This window comes from Akebia trifoliata, chromosome 11, assembly GCF_017979445.1.
Source record: "Akebia trifoliata isolate Shusen 1 chromosome 11, ASM1797944v1, whole genome shotgun sequence".
NCBI classification, from domain to species: Eukaryota; Viridiplantae; Streptophyta; class Magnoliopsida; order Ranunculales; family Lardizabalaceae; genus Akebia; species Akebia trifoliata.
This window is the reverse complement of record NC_141385.1, coordinates 13,103,541-13,111,043: the sequence shown is the minus strand read 5'-3', so window position 1 is coordinate 13,111,043 and position 7,503 is coordinate 13,103,541. Positions and strand designations below refer to the sequence as shown.

The window sequence follows — 7,503 nt, the reverse complement described above, 5'->3', positions numbered from 1 at the left end:
TGAAGATTTTTTTAAAAGAAGAGAAACATTAATTGGACCCAGTGTCCAATGCTGGAAATATAGGGAAACACTTGCCAGATGATATGCTACATTCCTTTTCTTTTTCTTTTTTGAAAGGAAAAGACTTTTACATTGATTCAGAGCGCCTTTTTTTTTTAAATCTCATTCGATGATTCTTGAGAATTGGAATTGATGGGAACTGGTAGTTCCGATTCCATTTATTTTAGAATTGAAATTGGAACATATAAGAAATGAAAAACTAAGATGGTTTAGGAATTTAACTAAAATCGACCCATTCATACCCTTTATACAAGTTGGGCTGGGCTAGGTTTTGAGGTTTGATTATGACCAAACCCATTGGTAATCCTACCTAGAATATTAATTGAGTTCACTTGATGCTAAACTCAATTGAGCCAACTTATCGAGGGGGAATTGCCCCTTCTGGCTCCGCCCCTATTGGTACCCCTTGCATTAATCCAAAGATCATTTTCAGTCGATCAAATACAAAGTCTGGAGAGAAGAAAACTATGCACCATCATCATTTTTGTATTTGACTACTAATCAGAGAAAAAAAAAACTTCATTGAGGGATTATAATGAGATCCGTTTCTCCATTTTCATCAAAGTAATAATAAGCAATTTGCAATTTGATTTCACGTGTCTGGAAGTAGATTATAAAATTTACTATTAACAATGGCCATATGAGCCAATAATTTTTTAAGAGAGAAAATTGATATTGAGAGGATAGAAGATATATTAAGTATCTGATTAAAAAAAAGAAAGTATTGTAAGTATTTAATCTTTTTAAAATGACGTGGCCCTTTGCATTAATCCAAAGATCATTCTCACTCGATCAAACACGAAGTTCACAGAGAAGAAAGGTATACACTATCATTATTTTTATAATTGACTATTAATCAGAGGAAAAAACACTTTATTGAGCAATTGTAGTGAGATTTGTATATCCATTTTCATCAAAATTAATAAAAATCAATTTGCAATTTGATTTCACGTGTCTCAAAGAAGATTACAAAATTTATTGTCAATAGTGGCCATATGAGTCAATAATTTTTTGAGAGATAAAATTGATACTGAGAGGAGAGAACATATACTAGGTATCTAATTAAAAGAAAGAAAGAAAGTATCGTAAGTATTTAATCTTTTTAAAATTACGTGAGTCCTAATTCATTACAAACTTGATAAAATAGGTTCCCTTGTAGTTGCAAGGAGTCCAAGGGAGTTCTTGCAATAAAAATGCAACAATAGGTCTGCCATGTAGATCTCTTGAGATTCTACCTAGTTTAACCAGCTCATCAAACTCAATAACAAGACAATGTTTTGGGGGGAGGTTGAAGTGGAAGAAACAATCAGAATTTTCTCCATGATGTCAAAGAGGATGGGTTGAAGATGTTAAAAAAAAAGGGTTAAAAACATAATATTTTAGAGGTCGAAGACAATAGGCTTTGGGAAAAAAAATAAATCCCAAGGGCTTTTGTCAAGTGGATGTGATTGAGGATGTTTTAGCCATTTTTGTGTTAGTCTCTCACTCAAGGGATACCTAATCAGTACGAAACGAAAGGAGTGTAACTTAACGAAATTTTCATCTGTCCACCTAAACAGCAAGAGTTAGCGTGGTCAAATTTAAGTTTAATTTTTTAAATCTAAGAGGAGTTTTTAAAATAAATAAATAAATAAATATTTTAATCCAACAGGTATTATTCAAATAAGTAAAAAAAATAAATAAATATTTAAGCACACATCGAGCAAATGAGCAGCCATAGAAAAGTGAGAGAGACGCCTTCCTTGACTTGCTACGAATTCAATGGGTAAAGAAGGCCATTTTAAATATTATTTTATTTAAGTGTCAGTGACTTCATTTCGTCTCTCTCTCCTCCTTGATATAAAACAAAAGGTGATGTGGTGGTTCCAGCTCCCAGTATGGTTGGAAGAGGCCACCAAGTTCTCTGGCACTAGAGGCTTGGCATCTCCAGGTGCGTTATATAGCTCTTTTATCTTTTATTTTTCCTGATTTTCTATATTAGATTAAGCACAACAATAGTAGAAGGGAAATTTTAGTTTTGACACCTTGCAAAATGGCTGTTAGCAATCTCCCATTTAATTCTTCAAAAATTCACGAATTTTTCGTGTTTTTTTTTTCCAATGAAAGTATTACTTTCCAAATTATTAAACTATTTGGAATAATTCACGCATTTTAAAGAATTAAGTGCTCTCTTGGGTCTTTCACCTGCCAAAGACTGCTGTTGTTGCTAAACACCTTCTGCCTCAACCTCAGTTGATGCCTCTGGAGTACTAAGCTCCACATCCACAATATCACTCTTGCTCTCCTCAACTGTGCATTTCTCCTTGCAAGAAGCTTGTATTGCAGATTCATCAAATGTAACATCTCTGCTGACCACTACCTTATGCAAATCTGGACACTATGACTTGTGGCCCTTGACACCATCTGCATAACCCAAGAAGATACCCTTCTTGGTCCTTGGATCAATCTTACTCTCCTTAACATGAAAATAAGTAGGACATCCAAAAACTTTAAGAGAACTGTAATCAACAGGTTCACTAGACCATACCTCATGAGGATTGTAGACGGCGATCTGTTGATAAGTTTATACACTGTATTAACTGCTTCAGCCCAAAACTCATTACCCAATCTAGCGGGATCGCATATATCATGCCGTTTCCAAAGGGGTTTGGTTCATCCACTCTGCAACCCCATTCTGTTGTGTATCTGTCACTGTAAAGTGTCTACGAATACCTTTATCCTCGCAATACGTCAAGAATGCCCTATCCTTGTACTCTCCACCATTATCAGTCCTCAAGCGCTTGATCTTCTTGCCAGTTTGATTTCAACCATTGCCTTCCACTTCTTGAATGTTTTAAACACATCATCCTTACTCTTCAAGATATACACTTATACCTTATGTGAGCAGTCATCGATTAAAGAAACAAAATATCTGGATCCTCCCTTTGATGGAATCTTAGAGGGTTCCCATACATCCGAGTGAATGTAATTTACTATTCCCTTTATTTTGCATATAAATTCGCTAAATTTCACCCTAGTCTGCTTGCCAAACACACAATGCTCACAGAAATCCAACTAACCTATCTTCACATCACTAAGCAAACCTCATTTACTCAATTCAATCATCCCTTTCTCTCTTATGCCCAAACGCATATGCCATAAACGCGTAGAGGCTAAATCTCTATCCCCAAAAGTAGTCATTGTTGCCCTTCCTTTTATTGTGCTCCTAGATAAAAGATACAAATTTCCCATCTTGCTACCCTTCATCACAATCAGAGCACCACATACAATCTTTAGAACTCCACCTTCTGCCACAATCTTGCAACCATTTGAGTCTAAAGCACAAAGGAAATAAGATTCTTCTTCAAATCAGGTATATGCCTTACTTCTATCAAGGTCCTCACACTACCATCGTGCAACTTGATCTTGATTGTTTCTATCCCCACTGTCTTACATGCCATATTGTTACTCATCAAAACAATACAACCATCCACACCCATGTATGATGCAAGCCAGTCTCTGTTGCGATACATGTGATAAAGCAACCCGAATCCAAAATCCACACCTCTGAAGAAAGATCATTGCGAGAAGTTATTGACAGAACATTCACATCATCCTCTGAATAGTCTTTTGCCACACTGATTGTGGTAAAGGATGTTCCCTTATTCTTTTCTTTCTTACCCTTGAGCTTAGGAAAATCCTGCTTAAAGTGCCCTTTCTTGCGATAGTGAAAGCACTCCACCTCGTTGCGATTTCTGGATTTAGATCTGGACTTATTCTTCCCTGATTTCTTCTCATCTGTTCTTCCTCAAACAAACAGACCCTCCGCCTGATTTTAGTTAGTAGGAGCATTCTTTCTATATTCCTTTGAAAGAAATGCTGCGATAACATCATCCAAAATAGTGGAATCATTCCCATAGAACAAGGTCATAACCAAATGCTCGTAGGAATCTGTGAGCTTCTTAGGAGAGAATTTCAACACTGCTAGAATTATTTCATTCCTCTTATTCCATTGTAAAAAACACAGTTACAGCCCTTAGAATAAATAGGCTGATGACCACAAATCTGCCCCTAAGAATTAGGAACAAATAAGGACAAAATCAATTAGGAAAATCAGAATAAGATCTGTAATAATATCCCAACAGATTTGGAATAATATCCCAACAGATCTGGAACAATATCCCAAAGGAGAGGATCTGATTTTCAACTTATTTGAATTAAAAGTCTATCCCAAAAAATCAGGATACAACTATTTACAGCTTATCTGATTCTTTCTACACCCCCTTTAAGCTTGGACTGAAAATACATCAAACAGTCCAAGCTTGCTTACAAAATTTTCGAATGATACCCTTGGAAGCCCTTTGTTGAGAATATCCGCAGTTTGATCAGTTGTAGGGAGATAAACCAGACACAAAGTTCCGTCTTCAATCTTTTCTTTAATAAAGTGCCAGTCCACCTCAACATGCTTCGTTCGATCATGGTAGACTAGATTAAGCGTCATGCTTATGGCTGCCTTGTTATCTGAAAACAGTTTCATAGGCTGATTAAACTCCCTTCTTAGTTCCTTCAACAACATCTTTAGCCATAAAAGTTTGCAAACTCCTTGAGCAATGGCTCTAAGTTCCGCTTCAGCACTACTTTTAGACACAACTGACTTCTTTTTACTCCTCCATTTTACAAAGTTACCCCATACAAAGGTGCAATAACTAGAAGTTGATCTCAAGTCTACCTTGGATCTAGCCCAATCAACATGTGTATAAGCTTCAACACTTCTGTTTTGATTCTTCTCAAAGAATAAATCTTTTCCTGGTGTTCCTTTTAGATAATGAAGGATCCGATACACAGCCTCAAGGTGTTCTTTACAGGGAGCATGCATAAACTGACTAACTACACTCATAGTGAAAGCAATATCAGGGTGTGTGTGAGAGAGGTAAATAAGTCTTCCAATCAGGCGTTGGTACCTTCCCTTGTCCACAGGATCATTGCTTGGTTCAAGACCTAGCTTCGTAGTAGAGTCGATTGGCGTAGGAATTGGTCTGCACTCCAGCATTCCAGTTTCCTTGAGTAGGTCAAGAACATATTTCCTTTGAGAAAGAGCAATGCCTTTCTTACTTCTATCAACCTCCATTCCAAGAAAGTATCTCAGATGTCCCAAATCTTTGACCTCAAATTCTGTGGTCAAAACATCTTTCAGTCTCTCAATCTCCACAAGGTCATCACCAGTTAGAATAATATCATCAACGTAGACAATCAAGATGGTGCTTCTTCCTTCCTTATGAAAGTAAAATAGTGTATGATCAGCATGAGCTTGACTATACCTTTGTTGTCGAATAACCTTGGTAAACTTTTCAAACCAGGCTCTGGGAGATTGTTTTAAGTCATAGAGAGATTTTTGAAGTCGGCAGATTCTACCTTTCTTATTTTCATCATCAAAACCTTGTGGAAGATCCATATACACTTCTTCTTCTAAGTCACCATTAAGAAATGCATTCTTTACATCAAGTTGGTGTAGTTTCCAATCAAGATTTGTTGCTAAGGATAGAAGGACTCTGATTGTATTCATTTTTGCCACAGGTGCAAAGGTTTCCAAGTAGTCCACACTATATGTTTGAGTGAAACCTTTTGCAACCAATCTAGCTTTGTATCTTTCAATGGTCCCATCAGAGTTATACTTAACAGTAAAAATCCACTTACACCTGACAGATGTCTTGTCCTGTGGTTTCTCCACCAACTCCCATGTCCCATTCTTTTCCAGGGCACTCATCTCTTCTATGACTGCCTTTTTCCATTTAGAATCTTGTAACACTTCCTGTATGGTTCTAGGTACTTCTTCCTTTGACAAGTTGGCTACAAAAGCTTGAAGCTGAGGAGATAAATGATTGTAGGCCATGAAGTTGTATAATGGATACTGAGTACAAGATCTAACACCCTTTCTGAGAGCAATAGGAGCATCAAGATCATTAGGAGTATTTATATGTGTATCTTGATGATCTGGTTTGGAATCATGACTGAGCTGAGTGTCCTCAATGGGTTCTATTCTTCTTGGGTGTCGAGAATAAACATGAAGCTTTGATTGTGGTTTTACGTTTTCCCCTTCATTTATGTTTTTAGGCATTGAAGACTCAATAGGGTCGGATTGATTCTTAGGCTGAAAAACGTCATACTGATGTGTGTCCGATAGATCTGGGGATATGACAGGTTGGTGAGTGTTTTGGATATGTGGAAAATCCCAAAAATTATCTTCATTACTCATGTACTCCCCCTGAAGGGAATTTTTGGTGTAGAATGGCTTGGTTTAAAAAAAAGTGACATTCATGGAGACAAAATATTTTCGTTTTTCGGGAGAGTAACACTTACACCCTTTTTGAGTAGTAGAGTATCTTAAAAACAAGCATTTAACGGCTTTGGGATCTAATTTGCTACGTTCTTGATCATAAACATGAACGAATGATTGACAACCAAAGATTTTTAGGGGAATGGATGAGTAGGTCTTGGAAAAGGAGGGGTAGTGAGTGATGAGTGCTTGAAGAGGGGTCTTAAATTGTAAGACATGAGTGGGCATTCTATTAATGAGATAGCAGGCAGTAAGGACAGCATCCCCCCAAAACTGTTTTGGGACATTTGAGGTGAACATTAGAGATCTAGCTACTTCTAGGAGATGGCGATTTTTTCTCTCAGCAATACCGTTTTGTTGAGGAGTGTCAATACATGTGCTTTGGTGTATAATCCTTTTTTCTAAGAAAAAATCTCCAAGAATAGAATTAAAGTATTCTTTTCCATTATCAGTATGAAGAATTTTTATGTTGGTGTTGTACTGATTTTGGACCATAGAATGAAAATTTTTAAAAATCTGGGCAGCATTAGATTTTTCTTTTAGTAAGTAAACCCAGCAGACCCTAGAATGATCATCAATAAAGGTTATGAACCACCTATTTCCTGTGATGTGTTGTGTGCGAGATGGTCCCCAAATATCACTATGGATTTGAGTGAATGGTTGAGATGCTTTATATGGTTTTGATGGAAAATTAGAACATTGATGTTTTAACAATTGACAGATTTCACATTCAAACAGATCTTTATTTCTAAACAAAGAGGGAAACAAATTTTTTAAGATAAGGAAAGCTAGGGTGTCCTAATCTACGATGCCACAACATTATTGTTTGCTCACGAGTTAAGGGAAAAGTCTAACAACTAGCCATTTGAGCTTGTTTATTCTCGAGGCCTTCATTTTTGAAGAAATATAGCCCATCGAATTCCCTAGCACTGCCAATCATCCCAGATTTCCGGTCCTGAAATAAACACTCAAACTGTGAGAAGTTGGCGTAACAATCTTGGTCTTTAGTTAACTTGCTAATTAAGAATAAGTTGTAAGACAACTTTAGGACATGTAGTACATATTTCAAAACAAAATTAGGAGAAAGGTTTATATCTCTACTACCAGCCACAATTGAAAGAGAGCCACCA

General features: G+C 36.7%; 1 protein-coding gene across 2 annotated transcripts in view; it reads left to right on the top strand.

Annotated features, from left to right (window-relative positions):
- Window positions 1-1,843: 1,843 nt before the first annotated feature.
- The window catches only part of LOC147390982 (cyclic nucleotide-gated ion channel 1-like), a 63,971-nt gene continuing 58,311 nt past the window's right edge, over window positions 1,844-7,503 (top strand). For both annotated transcript variants that reach the window (XM_086459412.1, XM_086459411.1), the window contains exon 1: window positions 1,844-1,990. The gene's annotated coding sequence lies outside the window, so the exon portion shown is untranslated. The remainder of the gene's footprint in view (window positions 1,991-7,503) is intronic.